This window comes from Schistocerca piceifrons, chromosome 3, assembly GCF_021461385.2.
Source record: "Schistocerca piceifrons isolate TAMUIC-IGC-003096 chromosome 3, iqSchPice1.1, whole genome shotgun sequence".
Taxonomy (NCBI): Eukaryota; Metazoa; Arthropoda; class Insecta; order Orthoptera; family Acrididae; genus Schistocerca; species Schistocerca piceifrons.
Window position 1 is genome coordinate 288,330,617 of NC_060140.1, and position 16,543 is coordinate 288,347,159.

General features: G+C 41.8%; 1 protein-coding gene across 2 annotated transcripts in view; it reads left to right on the forward strand.

Annotated features, from left to right (window-relative positions):
* The window catches only part of LOC124789582 (ABC transporter G family member 23-like), a 515,640-nt gene that overhangs the window by 131,687 nt on the left and 367,410 nt on the right, over window positions 1–16,543 (forward strand). For both annotated transcript variants that reach the window (XM_047256987.1, XM_047256988.1), the window contains exon 2: window positions 10,167–10,226. The gene's annotated coding sequence lies outside the window, so the exon portion shown is untranslated. The remainder of the gene's footprint in view (window positions 1–10,166; window positions 10,227–16,543) is intronic.

Below are 16,543 nucleotides of genomic sequence, written 5' to 3' on the forward strand. Positions count from 1 at the left end.
TAACTAAAAATATGCTACTAAACCAAGCACTTTGTGGAGATAATCCATTTATCTCCGTTTCGCTTAACCTATCTGAGAAATAAGAAAGTAATCGTTATAAATAGCAAATACGATAGTAGAAGCAGATAAAATGAAATATAAAAAAACATATTCAGGCGATAAGTCTTAAGTTTAAATAAAGAAAATCAACAATGTAACACTGGAATTTGCTTAATATTTTAGCTCTTCCAGGAGATCCTCGACAGAATAGAAGGAGTGAGCGATGAGGAAACTCTTCAGTTTGGACTTAAAAGAGTTTGGGCTACTGCTAAGATTTTTGAGTTCTTGTGGTAGCTAATTGAAAATGGATGCACCAGAATACTGCACTCCTTTCTGCACAAGAGTCAAGGAAGCGCATTCCACATGCAGATTTGATTTCTGCCTAGTATTAACTGAGCGAAAGCTGCTAACTCTTGGGAATAGGCTAATATTGCTAACAGCAAACGACATTAAAGAAAATATATACTGTGAGGGCGATGTCAGAATTACCAGACTATTGAATAGGGATCGACAAGAGGTTCTCGAACTTACACCACATATGGCTCGAACAGCCCGTTTTTGAGCCAAAAATCCCCTTTTTGAATCAGAAGAATTACCCCAAAAAATAATACCATACGAATTAAGTGTATGAAAATATGCGAAGTAGACTACTTTTCGTGTTGAACTGTCACTTATTTCAGATACTGTTCTAATGGTAAACAAAGCAGCATTTAGTTTCTGAACAAGATCCTGGACGTGGGCTTTCCACAACAGCTTACTATCTATCCGAACGCCTAGGAACTTGAACTGTTCCGTCTCGCTTATAATATGCCCATTCTGTCTGATCAAAATATCGGTTCTTGTTGAATTGTGAGTTAGAAACTGTAAAAACTGAGTCTGAGTGTGATTTGACATCCTGTATCGAACAGTCGAGTCCCGCAACCATATCTGAAAAGATGGGCTTAGAGAGAAAGGACGGTGAGGCGGTTGGGCGAGACATCAGCGCAACGCGGCCGCGCAAAGATGTCCGATCTCCCGCGTGCCAGCCGGCCTCACACGTGATGACACTCTCACTCGAGATGATCGATGGATCACAAAAAACACTTCGCTGCACAACTGGACGCTTCTGTCGGTAGTGCTGACACACACGTCCACCAGCTGCACTACTCATATGTATGTGCCCGCTAGGTGCCTCGTCCACCCTACAGCCCGGATCTCGCGCCTTCCGACTTCCATCTGTTTGGCCCAATGAATGATGCACTTCACTGCGCGGCTGGTCCCGGCGGAGGTTCGAGTCCTCCCTCGGGCATGGGTGTCTGTGTTTGTCCTTAGGATAATTTAGGTTAAGTAGTTTGTAAGCTTAGGGCCTGATGACCATAGCAGTTACGTCCCATAAGATTTTCACACACATTTGAACATTTTTGATGCACTTCGCAGGGAGTAGTACGTGAATTATGAGGACGTCATTCGGGCAGACTCCGACGTCGACCAGTAGAGTGGTACCATGGATACCATGCTGCAGACCCTGCCGGTAAGGTGGCATAAGGATGTTCCACTGAATGGAAATCACGTCAACAGTCGAGTTATGTGGCCAAAAGAGTGGGTAATAATGTGGTGTACTGCAATCCTGAATAACACCAAGCCGGCCGCGGTGGTAGAGCGGTTCTAGGCGCTTCAGTCCGGAACCGCGCGACTGCTACGGTCGCAGGTTCGAATCCTGCCTCGGGCATGGATGTGTGTGATGTCCTTTGGTTAGTTACGTTTACGTAATTATAGGAGACTGATGACCTCAGATGTCAAGTCCCATAGTGCTCAGAGCCATTTGAACCATTTGATAAACCAACCTGTTTAAAAAAAAAGTGTTGCATTACTTATTGAACACCCCTCGTAAAAGAAAACTACAATCGGCATCGCCGAACATAACTAAAAATATGCTACTAAACCAAGCACTTTGTGGAGATAATCCATTTATCTCCGTTTCGCTTAACCTATCTGAGAAATAGGAAAGTAATCGTTATAAATAGCAGATAAAATAGCATTTTAATAACATTCCACCCAGAGGAATAAAATTAGAAACCCTACCAATTTATTATAATGACCGCTATAGTTGTGGAAATAACCACTGCAACTTCTCAAGGTAAGAGGTTCCGGTCACAATATTCTTAGAGAAGAAAAAGAGCCCATGCAGCTTAGTTTATGACACAGAGAAAACATTAACTTCGGCGACTCTCGTTCATGCGCCACACTACGACCGAAATAAAGCGCATTATTTGAACGCAATCAAATGCTAACACTAGGAATAGCAGGCTGTTATTTAGACTGCTGCGCGAACTCATGTCAACGTTAAGAAATTAATTCCCTCGTTCACGGAAGCTAAACGTGTTAGACACAACCGACTGTCTCAACAGGACAGTGGAATAACGTCACGCACGTACACGCAGTTAAATATTTGTTACCAACTGTGGAAACCGGAAACTCCTATGGGGACGAAATTAGGAGGAAGGACGGAATTAGGCGCCTAAACTTACCTCGCATCAACGTATTATCAACGTATTATCACTCCAAAGGCAACGCATGTGCCAGCAATGGATCAGTCGCACGCAGTTCCCTGGGCCTGAACGTGAAGTGCTCTTTTATAATTGCAGTTGATAAATAACGAGACATTTTATGTTCGTTAACGCCGGTACGAACACCTCAGACCTCTCGTGCGAAAATACTCTGTAATTGTCTGATAATTGCTGGAGAGATGAAACCACTGATAGGGATCCCAGTTCGCTCGTGACTGTCCAGTCCTTCGCCGGCAACGTGCCTGTCTATCTGGCAAGCGGACTCGCCTTGCGCTGTACGGCGTTTCGTAACACAACACGCACGCAAGTTGTACCAGCGTTGCAAAACAGAGCCACTACCAAGACTGGCTGCATAACTTGTCGAAGCGCGCTCGCACATCCCCGATCCCACGGAATTCTGTTCAAGCGAGTTTCCATTCATGTTGTTGCAGTAATTGCAAGTGCACATTCAAATAGTTAAAATGGCTCTATGCACTATGGGACTTAACATCTGAGGTCATCAGTCCCCTGGACTTAGAACAACTTAAACCTAATTAACCTATGGACATCACACAGTTCCATGCCCGAGGCAGGATTCGAACCTGCGACGGTAGCAGCAGCACGGTTCCGGAGTGAAGCGCCCAGAACCGCTCGGCCACTGCTGCCGGCAGTGCATATTCAGTCCGATGTCTATGTCGAATAACACTATAGTCTTCAAAGTTTCACTCGGTTCTATTCTAATGCCTTCTTGTCCTGCACAGGGACAATTTTACTTTGTAGCAGCTTTAGAACTGCGTGAAGAGTTTGACAGAGCACTGAAAGACCTGAGTCGAAACAAGGCCCCCGGAGTAGACAATATTCCATTGGAACTACTGACGGCCGTGGGAGAGCCAGTCCTGACAAAACTCTACCATCTGGTGAGCAAGATGTATGAAACAGGCGAAATACCCTCAGACTTCAAGAAGAATATAATAATTCCAATCCCAAAGAAAGCAGGTGTTGACAGATGTGAAAATTACCGAACTATCAGCTTAATAAGTCACAGCTGCAAAATACTAACACGAATTCTTTACAGACGAATGGAAAAACTAGTAGAAGCCAACCTCGGGGAAGATCAGTTTGGATTCCGTAGAAACACTGGAACACGTGAGGCAATACTGACCTTACGACTTATCTTAGAAGAAAGATTAAGGAAAGGCAAACCTACGTTTCTAGCATTTGTAGACTTAGAGAAAGCTTTTGACAATGTTGACTGGAATACTCTCTTTCAAATTCTAAAGGTGGCAGGGGTAAAATACAGGGAGCGAAAGGCTATTTACAATTTGTACAGAAACCAGATGGCAGTTATAAGAGTCGAGGGGCATGAAAGTGAAGCAGTGGTTGGGAAAGGAGTGAGACAGGGTTGTAGCCTCTCCCCGATGTTGTTCAATCTGTATATTGAGCAAGCAGTAAAGGAAACAAAAGAAAAATTCGGAGTAGGCATTAAAATTCATGGAAAAGAAATAAAAACTTTGAGGTTCGCCGATGACATTGTAATTCTGTCAGAGACAGCAAAGGACTTGGAAGAGCAGTTGAATGGAATGGACAGTGTCTTGAAAGGAGGATATAAGATGAACATCAACAAAAGCGAAACAAGGATAATGGAATGTAGTCTAATTAAGTCGGGTGATGCTGAGGGAATTAGATTAGGAAATGAGGCACTTAAAGTAGTAAAGGAGTTTTGCTATTTGGGGAGCAAAATAACTGATGATGGTCGAAGTAGAGAGGATATAAAATGTAGGCTGGCAATGGCAAGGAAAGCGTTTCTGAAGAAGAGAAATTTGTTAACATCCAGTATTGATTTAAGTGTCAGGAAATCATTTCTGAAAGTATTCGTATGGAGTGTAGCCATGTATGGAAGTGAAACATGGACGATAAATAGTTTGGACAAGAAGAGAATAGAAGCTTTCGAAATGTGGTGCTACAGAAGAATGCTGAAGATTAGATGGGTAGATCACATAACTAATGAGGAAGTATTGAATAGGATTGGAGAGAAGAGAAGTTTGTGGCACAACTTGACTAGAAGAAGGGATCGGTTGGTAGGACATGTTCTGAGGCATCAAGGGATCACCAATTTAGTATTGGAGGGCAGCGTGGAGGGTAAAAATCGTAGAGGGAGACCAAGAGATGAATACACTAAGCAGATTCAGAAGGATGTAGGTTGCAGTAGGTACTGGGAGATGAAAAAGCTTGCACAGGATAGAGTAGCGTGGAGAGCTGCATCAAACCAGTCTCAGGACTGAAGACCACAACAACAACAGCAGCTTTAGACCTCATCAAGACGAACACAGGGTTGTGTAAAGCTTACAGTTCCTGCCCCTTAAGAATTCACTCCTTTAATCTGGCATTACATCGTCAACATTCACGAAACATTTTCATTTGGTATCGAAGGCGTCTGCGACAGACGAAATACACTCAGACGCCAAGAATAACGCAATAAACCAATTTCAAAGGAAGCAGACGCTGAGAGACGGTTTAAAAATATTAATGGAAATTATTTGCAGATAATTGTAGGGACTGGTAGAAGTCGAGCCGCGTGGGGTAGCCGTGCGGTCTAGGGCGTGTTGTCACGGTTCGTTCAAAATGGTTCCAATGGATCTGAGCACTATGGGACTTAACTTCTGAGGTCATCAGTCCCCTAGAACTTACAACTACTTAAACCTAACTAACCTAAGGATATCACACCCACCCATGCCCGAGGCAGGATTAGAACCTGCGTCCGTAGCGGTCGCGCGGCTCCAGATTGTAGGGCCTAGAACCGCTCGGCCACACCGGCCGGCTGCCACGGTTCGTGCCGCTCTCCCCGTTGGAGGTTAGAGTCCTCCCTCGGGCATGGGTGTGTGTGTTGTCCTTAGCGTAAGTTAGTTTAATTAGTGTGTAAGCCTGGGGACCGATGACCTCAGCAGTTTGGTCCCACAGTCCTTACCTCAAATTTCTAAATTTTTTAGTAGAAGTCGATTTGGAGATGAACAATTTGGATTCCGAAGAAATCTATGAATACGCAAGGCAACACTACCCCTACGACGTATTCACGTTAATAGTACTTTTAGATTTAGAGAAAGCGTTTGATAATGTTGACAGCAATAGTCTCGTTAATACTCGAAAGGAAGCAGGGATAAAATACAGAGCTACAAAAAAAATTTTATGAAAAGGATCGTTCCTACTCACCGTATAGAGGAGATACTAAACCGCAGATACACAACAAAAAGACTGTCAAACATAGCTATCGGCCAAACAGGTGTTCATCAGAATAGACAACATAAACACACACGTTCACGCCAACGCAACTCGCACGCACGTGACCGCAGTCTCCGGCTACCAAGGCCACAGTCTGGTCTTGGCAGCGAGAGACTGTGAGACTGGTCATGTGCGTGTGAGTTGCGTGTGGGGGGTGTGTGTGTGTGTGTGTGTGTGTGTGTGTGTGTGTGTGTGTGTGTGTGTGTGAGAGAGAGAGAGAGAGAGAGAGACAGAGAGAGAGAGAGATTGTCGTCTATTCTGATGAAGGCCGAGACTTTGTGATAGTCTTTTTAAATGCGTCTATCTGCGACTCAGCATCTCCTCTATATGGTCAGTAGCAACTATCCTTTTCATAAAATTGTCATTATTCCATCGTGAGTTTTACATTGTTTGGTAGAACTACTACAAAAGTTACATTTGTTTTCAAAGTACTGTGTTTACCAAAGCAGTATGTGATGCATGAATAACTAGTTGAGTGTGCATTGTGCCCACCCGCTGGTGTTAAGAGTGTGGTACCTTGGCAAAATGGCGGCAAAGCAAAAAAAAAATTTTTTTCTATATTGGAATATGCGAGATATTTATCTGTTACAGGAGGAGTTATGGAACAGAACCGCTATGTAAACAGGGCATTGTGCCTTGCTATCGACAATTTAGGAACACTGGCTGTCTCTGTAAACAGAAAAGTACCCGTCGAACAAGTGTGCCAGATGTAACCGTGCACAGGATGAGGAAAAATTTCGTTAGCATTCCAAAAAAAAAAAAACAACGGCCCACACAAGCTACGACCTTTGAATAGCGCAGCAAACTGTGTGGAAGATTTTGCGACGGGGTTTATATTTCACACCGTACCGTCTACAATTCTGCAACACTCAAATCTGGAAGCTATTGCCCGGTGCCTTTAGTTTTGCATCAAAACGCAGGAAGCACTTGAGGATGAACGTTTCAGCTCAAAGCTTTCAGCGACGAGGCCCCCTTCCGTTTGTCTGGAATGCTTTGTCGCCATAGCACTGAAAAACCTCATGAAATTGTGGCTCATGAACGAGATTCCCCGAGGTTAATGTTTTCTGTTCAATCTCACAGACGAATCTGTATTGGCCGTTTTTCTTCTGTGAGGAGACTGTAATGACTATCTCTTACCCTGATACGTTGCAGTTGTGGTTGTTTCCACAACTAATTGGTAGTGCCGAGAATTCGTTTCCCAAAAAGACGGGGCACCCTCTAACTGGAGCATCGTTGTTCTTCGCTATCTAAACAACGAACTTTCCTTAGCGCTGCATTTGGTGTGGTGGTGAAGGTGATGTGGCTGTGTTTCATTAGACACCTCCCCAGGTCGGTCTCCGGACCCTGCTGTGATGGCCATTTATAGGACATAACGTATGGAACGAAACTGACTACATCTTGAACACAGGGCCAGAGGGACACTCATTGAACATACCTAGAGTGCAACATGCGAACTTGGTGAGTTTACGGCTCTTTTCTTGTGGTCTACGAAGAATATCATATCTGATTTATAGATGTAATAAATAAGGCAGCATTCATCTACATCTACATCATATTCAGCAAGCCACCTAATGGTGTGTGGTGGAGGGTACTTTCCGTACCACTATCTGATCCCTCTAATCTTGTTCCACCCGCGAATAGTGCCTGGGAACAATGACTGTCGGTAAGCCTCCGTATTGGCTCTAATTTCTCGAATTTTCTTCTCGTGGTCAATACGCAAGACGTACTTGAGGGGAATTAATATGTTGTCTGACTCCTCCTGAAAAGTGCTGTCCCGAAATTTCAATACTAAATCTCTCCGTGATGCACAACGCCTCTCTTGTAACGTCTGCCAGTGGAGTTTGTTTAACATATCCGTAACACTCTTTCGCCTGCTAAACGATCCCGTGACGAAACGCACCGCTCTTCGTTGGATCTTCTCTATCAGTCCTACCTGATAGGGATTCCAGATAGATGAATAATACTCAAGAATCGGGTGAACAAGCGCCTTATAAGCCACTTCTTTGGTGGATGAGATACATTTCCTTAAGACTCTTACGATGAATCTGAGTCTGGTATCTGCCTTTCACACTATCTGGCCGGCCGCTTTGGCCGAGCGGTTCTAGACGCTTCAGTGTGGAACCGCGCTGCAGCTACGGTCGCAGGTTCGAATCCTGCCTCGGGCATGGATGTGTGTGATGTCCTTAGGTTAGTAAGGTGTAAGTAGTTCTAAGTCTAGGGGACTGATGACCTCAGATGTTAAGTCCCATAGTGCTTAGGGCCATTTGCACCAACCCACTACCTGTTTTATGTGGTCATTCCACTTACGGTGGCTCTGGATAGTTACGTCTAGATATTTTACGGGAGACGCTGTCTCCAGCTGTTTGTCATCAATAATGTAGCTGTATAGTAGTGGATTTATTTTCCTATGTATGCGCAATATGTTACATTTATTTACGTTCAGGGTCAACTGCCAGAGTCTGCACCATTCATCAATTCCCAGCAGGTCGTTCTCCAAATTCTTACTATCCTCTGGCGCTGCTACTTTGTTATAGACAACTGCATCATCAGCGAATAGCCTTAAAGATCATCCGACCCTTTTACTAGATAATTTATATATATTGTAAACAGCAACGGTTCTACCACACTTCCCTGTCGTACTCCGGATATTACCTTTACATCTGTCGATTTTGTTCCGTTAAGAGCTACGTGTTGAGTTCTGTCTGCAAGAAAGCAACCCAATCGAAAGTCTGCTCCGATACTCCGTAAGCTTGTATTTTTTTCATTAAACGGCAGTGCGGGACGGTATCAAATCCCTTACTGAAATCAAGGAACACTGCATCAACCTGAGCGCCGTTGTCCACTGTGCTGTGGATCTCATGGAGGAACAGGGCGAGCTGCGTTTCGCAGGATCTCTGTTTGCGAAATCCATGTTGATTTTTATAGAGGATATGTTCATTTTCCAAAACCGTCATAATTCTTGAGCATAAAACAGTTTTGTGATTCTACAACAGATTGACGTCAACGATATAGGTCTATAACTGTGTGAATCGGTCTTACGGCTTCTCTTAAAACCGGGAATGACCTGCCTTTTTTTCCAGTCGTTAGGTACCTTTCGTTGCTCAAGCGATCTACTATAAATTACTGCTAAAAGGGGAACGAGTTCTTTTGCATAATCTTTATAGAATCTTATAGGTATCTCATCTGGCCCTGATGCCTTTCAACTAAGCGATTGTAGCTGCTTTTCAGTTCCGCGATCGGTTATCTCAGTATCTTCCATTTCGACGTCCATACGACGATTTAAAGGAGAGACAGTTTTACATTCTTCCGGGATGAAACAGTTTCCGAAGACCGAATTCAGTATTTCGCCCTTCTCTCTGTTATCTTCCGTTTCGGTGCTGGTGTGGTCGCCGAGAGAATGAAGAGATGATTTTGACCCAATTACTGATTTTACATACGGGTTGACCTTCAAAGTAAATGTTTTTGTCGCTACTCTACTGTACCACAGTTGAAACTTCTTATCTGGCGCTGTATTTCGGAGAACATGTGCAACAGTTCCCTATTTACGATTGGCAGCTTCTGAGAATTGCCGATGGGAACAAAATTTTTATTTCACTTCCGTAATAATGAAGGAAGAGGGGAAGATTTGGGTTTAACGTCCCGTCGACATCGAGATAATTAGAGACTGAGAACAAACTCGGATTGTTTCAGCGATTGGGAAGGAAATCGGCCGTGCTGTTTCACAGCCACCATCCCGTCATTGACTGAATCGATTTAGGAGTATCGCGGAAAACCCAAATCTGGATGGCTGGAAGAGGATTTAACCCGTCGTCCTCCCGAATGCTAGTCCAGTGGGCTAACCACTGCGCCACATTGCTCGTTAAATATAATGAACCATTTTGCATGTACTCTACTCGTCGAGGTAACGAAAACGGTACCTGATGCACATTAATTTAGATTCGCGGTAGTCAAGATGCGGACGCTTATTCGGGAGATGGGTTCATTCATGCGTCCGACAGCTCTCAAATTTTCCATAGGTTCCTTCAGGTACTTCAAATGAAGTGCAGGACAGCTGCTTCATTAAGAACCATTCCGAGTATTACTTCAATACTAGTTGAACTGAAATTTCCCCTTTCTCCATGACCTCGATAACGACGAAGGTTTATGACATAAACACTATGGACAAAAGTATGTGGCTTCACCATCTTGTCTGCTGTGGAAGCTAATTATTTACAACTTTTATTCTGATTTAGGAACAAAAATGTCCAAATAGCAGAGTTACGTTCGTGTTGCTTGTCTATTACTTAATCTCGTTATTCTCACTATGTTTATTCTCTTCTGCTCCAGGATTGCAGCTACAAGAAGTTCGGATCGTTTGTTCCAGCGATAACTTAACGCGGGAAAACGGTAAGTACCAAGGCAAATCGTAATCTTGTTTTCTTTTTTCTGAACTGTACATAACTGACCTGCTAGAATTTCCATTCTCATTTTGTTGTGTGTGTTTCTTTTTCCTCTTTTTTTCTTCTTAATTTGGATTTTAGAGTAACTCAAACAAGGATCTGAAGGAATTAGTATCCAGCAACTCGGATGTATTAAGGAAAAGTTATGCTTGATAACAGATGTCGAATAATTCTTACATTAAAATATGTAGCATTAACCTAACTGTTATCGACCAGCGCCAAGGGTTTGAACCGAATACAACATCATGCTACAGGGCAGACCTCACTCATGTTCCATGCGATGCAGTGTTACTGATTCTCTTGTTAGATGTTCTAATGGCAATATGCACTGCTCAAAGAACGCAGTCGAAATGTAGATCAAGATCGCACAATCTGCAATATTTCTATCTGCTGCATAGGTTGGTCTTAACTGAGCTAGCTGCAAAGGGCCTACTTTTAACATAATTTGACGTCGATATCTACGAGGCATGATAGCGGCAATCGGAATCATTCAGAGGCGCACTTCTATGGTCGTTCTCGGTCAGCATTAAACATACAAAAGGGTTGCAGAATGTTTAGGAATTTTAAAAGAGAATCCTTGGAAGAAAAGTAACGTCGTTCTCATGAAACCCTGTTGGATATGTTTAGAGAACCGGTCTTCGATAAAGGCTGCACAAAATCCTGTCACCGTCACCGATGTATATATATCGTTCACAGAAGATGAAAAGAAAAAGGTAAGAGATACTAGCGTACTTAATCAATATCCAATATCGTTTATTAAAACAAAGCCAATCGCGACACCTTCCAACAGACTATTTGACTCGAACCAAATTTTTATCTCGTAAATTTGACTTTTTTGCACATAACATCTGTTTACAACAACAGCACAACATTGCTTATTGCTTGCTGATTCTATAGATACCACACAATCTTTCTGAACTTGTGTTTTAGGAGTCCTGTAAGAAATCCATATTTTCAATGTTGAGAAAAGTTAAATTCATCACTCCATATTTTGTTGTCATGAACTGAGCATTTATAATAAATAAAGATCATAATTGGATAATAGGCGTCATGGAGGACCTAATCATTTGGTTAATACCAAAAGTGTATCAAGCATTAACGAAGGAAGTTGTGGTGCAACACCGAAATTCAATTACACGCCTGGTTTCAAAAGTAACGTAAACTCAACGAATGTTAGAGGACAAAAGATCATGATCGACCCAGAATACTGTAACGTAAACGCGTCAGCGGAATTAATATTAACAACACATAAATAAAATAATAAATTTTCCATAACTTCACAAATATTATGGACTCGCAAAGACTAAGATTAATTTTGAAACTGCACAAAATGTCGTGTAAGATGAGACACTTTACTCATCAATTCGATGTTGTTTTAAATGTCGTAAAAACTACATTGCGACTAACTTAATATAAAAAGAAAAGCTCTTGAGTAGAAACAAAAACAAATTAAAATAGCGCTAACCATCAGGAAGCTTAATTCTACTATGAAGTACACATTCCTACTTCATTTCAGTGATGTCGTACCCCTGAAACTGATGGGGAGAGGAATGCCTCTAAATACAGTAGATTTGTGAGAGACGCCAAAACCCAATTCAGACTGAGTTGACAGTGAGGTAGGTCGTTGACACCTGCAACACTTTTATTTCTGTGAATGTCTTGCAAAAGTAGGTTGGCAGCAGTGGAAAAACATAGCAGATGCTTGTTCTTACTGCGAACTTCTTTTTTTAATTTCTTTTTTATTTTTTTTTTTATTTTACATGTCTAGTTCCGTAGCACGAAATTCGGGAGCAAACCTTCATGGTCATGTAATGAGTCAATACAAGAAATTACCATCAGAGAAGTTAACAATGGATAAAATAAGAGTTACACTAATCCTACGCCAACGACAAGCTGGTGGGTGAATATTAGTATAATCAAGAATAAAACACAGTAATTAGCTTATTTTTTCCAGGAGCTCTCTGATAGAACAGAAAGAGTGAAACATAAAGAAACTGTTCAGCTTTGACTTGAAAGTGTGGGGATTACAGCTAAGATCTTTTTATTCTTTTCGTAGCTTACTGAAAATGGATATTAAGGAAGTTCTATCCAAATGCGGTTTACATATTTACCTAGTATTAACTCATTGAAAGCTGCTAATTCTTGGAAGGTCAAATATGTTGTGTGGTGCAGCTTGCCACGAAGGAAAAATAACCGGTTGGAATCGATTGAGGCAGTTAACAATACAACAATTATTCACTTATTGGCAAGAAAACAATTTTAATTTGATCTGAAATAGAAGTTACACTCATTCATACAATATTCGCAAAAATGAAAGCAATGACAGAAAAAGCTTATTGGTTTAAAATTTCTCACTGTGTCCAGTATCATAGCACAAAGCTACAAACCAGTGCAACGAGCACTTAAATGTATGAATAATTTTGCTGTCACAACATAATAAAATTCACAAGAAAATGTTTAATTATACTTCAGCACCGTATTCAATTTTATAACGTAGGACGCAAACCGGTGCAGCAAGCACAGAACAACACTGGGTGAAGAAACATTAATATTCATTTTTTGTACAATCAGCGGCCGGCCTACTGCATGTTGAATTTTGCCTGGAGTTAATAGCAGCATAGGCCCGTGTTATAAACCATTTCTTGCCTTCAGCAGTAGTAGTTTCACTGTCCAACCTCATTCCATAGATGTACACGAAGTTAGCATGTGGACACTCGACCACCTTCGCCGTTTTCGAGATACTCGTTCACAAGCTCTGCGTAATAATATTCTGCCGTTTGTCAAAGTCGCCTATCTCAAGGCATATCCCCATTTTCAGCCCATATCTTCGCTAGAGTGATCCTCCGTCCGTGTCTTCTTTACTTACATGCTTTTGCTACTGCATATCGTGCCCGTAACGCCACCAGGAAGTATCCAAGGTCGCGGTGAGCAGCTGTCGTAATGTTTTGGCTTACCAGTGTACTATAGGCATCGTTTAAATTACACTCCCAAGGGATGAAAAAGGGGATGAAAGGCTTTTTGAAAGTATGTCGCTCTTAAGGTAATTTTGAAGCTGGAACTACGAAAACAGCTATTTGGTTTCTCAGTTAAAAAATAGAAAATACTTGTTTCAGTGTTTTTTGGAAATTCAATCGCTAAGGGAGTAAAATAGTGGGTGAAAGATTTTTTGAAAATATAGATACTAAAGAACTACTAAAGCACTTTTATGACTACGTCTAGGTCAATTGGTATTTCACTTTTCGGTTAAATATTAAAAAATACGCGTTTCGATGTTTGTGGAAATTCAGCCCATTAAGGAGTGCAGTAGGAGATGAAATTTTTAAAGAAAATATTTAGTTACATTATAAAAATTTTAAAGTTAAATTTATGAAACTTGGTATTTCTGTTCTCGGTTACATACAACAAAATATTTTTAGGGGACGAAAGTTGCTGTAGGAATATCTCCACAATAACGCAAAAGGCATGATTAACAAAACTTATGGAGTACAGCTACCAGAATCGCTTTTTGGTCTGACGTACATTTGGAAAAGACCATGCCTATATAGCCTTAATTTGTGAACAACACAAAAAATTCGATTAAATAAAAACAAAGAAATAAAAAATTCTGCAGGCCATACAGTCTACACGAGCGGGCGCTAAGCTATAGCTTAGCACTTTTTTCCTCAGAGTTTCGTACATCTTGCAACATTTACACAGTTGAACGCTTTTTCAATCTTATTAATACGTCTTGATTTTTTTTTTCATTCTTGCTTTCATTAGCAACCGAAGGGAAGTATATACCTTTGATATTACGATTTTACGAAGGCTATCTACATTAGTTGTCAAAATGGTGGAGTACTTTTTCATCGTGGCATAGTCAGCACAAAAAGATTTTATTGAAAATATTCAGGACACAAAAGCCATGGCACGTGTAACACATTAAAAAGTTTTGCGGACGACCAGAAGCAGAAGTGCGCAAGTCACTCTCCCTCTATCGCCCACGCAGACACCTGCTCGTCTCGGCAGCAGTCAGCTGAGTTGTTACGTCAGACCGGCTTCTTCTTTGCGCTTGTCGGCAGTCTCTGTCAACGTAAACACTTGCGCCAGCAAGTTGGCTCACGGGTGCAAGGTTGTATGCTCAGCGCTAGTCATTTACACTATTGTCGTCTTTTTAACTTTTTACAAGGTTCCACTAAATTGCGCTATTAAGTGTAGCATTACTGTTGTTTCAAAACTTTCGTTTACTATTGTTAAAACACTGGCATCTTGGAAACTGGCTGAACACACTGGCTAACATAAAACTGAATCAACGAGAAGGGGAAAAGGAAACTAAATTAAACTTCATCCACTCAAGCCTGAATGCATGCAGTGATGCTGTTGTATACTCTCCTGAGGGACAATGGCCCACGAATGTTGTAACTGGCCTTGATAACGTGGATACTGACACCGAAATGAAGTTGAAGTCGGAGATGGTGTGCTAATCTGACTAGGGATGGCGGTTATCGCTGAAACCACCAATTTCCGGTTGTATCGGATTTTTTTCCACGCCAGTTTAACCTGAGTTTTAAAATCGCTCAGAATAACCAGTTTCTGAAATAACTGATTCTCGGTATTTTTGTTTCTATTATTTCCTGAAACAAACATAGAAATCGAACAAAGATTCAAAAATTTTGACTGTCCAAGTTTCAAGATACATTGAATCGAAATATTAAATTAACTAGGCAAATATAAGAAATCTTAGTCCATCCACCGTTCGCTGCTTTTCTTAAAAAGTGATAAGTGGTTAAATACTGCAAAAAATCACCAGTGTTCTCCTACTGACTCTAATTTTTGGAAGCTCTGCCAAAAATCATGTTGATTGAAATCGCTGTTTGGGTATTACGAATAGTCAGTGCTAAAGGGCGAAAACTAGATTTCAAAAAGTCAGTCTTTCGTGTTAATTTGTCCTGTTCCAGAGGTTGCAAGCAGATAAAGGCACATTACCGAGCGGTTATAATTAAACTTTCCACGTTTAACACGTTATGGTACGGAAACCAATTACCGTACGAGTACCAGACTTGCTAGCATTAATGTCCAGAGTATGGGGTGTATGATTTCCATACAACACAGCGGCATCGTCCACTTCGAACTATGGCCACCAGATGCCGTGATCATCATCGTGATTCATAGTCTCGTACATCTGACCAGTCGCAGTGTACTTGTTGACTTGTCAACATGAGCTTGGTCGAAAGGAGCAGGGCGTTACTGGTGAAGCTCTATTGTCAAAACAACAGTAATGCTGCAGGTATGCTTCGAGAATATCGACGGCTGAAAGGATTACGGAAGGGTCTTCTTTCTCCACCTGCTGTGTGGAGCATGAAGTTCGAATCAAATGGAGAACTGGGCGTCGCTCTGGGAATAGGCCGATGATCAGTTACACCACAATTGGTTGATGAAATCACTGTTGCTTTGGCAGAAAACGCTGCCCGCCATTCCCGATCGTCAGGCAGTGCACATGCTCTGTCATGCCATTGAACATCCTGTGGTCTACTGTACGGAAGATGCTTCCAACCATTCTTAGATGGCATTCGTACAAGATGCATACCGAACAGCAGCTTGCATCACAGGACGCACAATGTCGTGTTGACTTCACTCTCCACTTTCTCACAAGGATTGATATTGACGAAGGCTGCCCCTGGACCATCCTATGGACAGTGCGGGCTTTCAAATAAAATGATGAAAGGATGTGAGGGCCCTCAACTACGTACCCTCAGACTCAAAGTTGGAATATTAAAAGTTTTGGCTGGTTTCGTTGTCTAGGGGCTGGGATACGTAGTTGGTGCATTACAAGCCAATACTGCTGAGTCTACAGTATACACTACGAATACACACGTGAATCAAATGGTCGAAGGATCCTGTCACTTGGCAATTGCGAATGTAACGTAGAAATTTATACATGAAAGGAAGCAATTAAATAAAATCTGCAGGTACTATCTTAACGACTTTAAATGATGAGTACGATAGTAGAAGTACTTCTGAGAATGTGGTATATTTCTGCAAAACACTTACTGGTGTCGATGGTCCAGCAGTTAAATAAAATAGAAGTTGAATAACAGGGAAACAATAGATTCATACTTCAAGTAATTAGTTATGTACGACAACATAGCTCGTGAGATATTCACTTTTAAACGCATACTACGTCTTCACTGCAGACACCACGGAAATCTCACACGTTCACAAGCCGGCACTCCGAAGTATTTCTACCTCCCGCAATCACGCGCAAACCGCTCCACACCTCCAAATCTT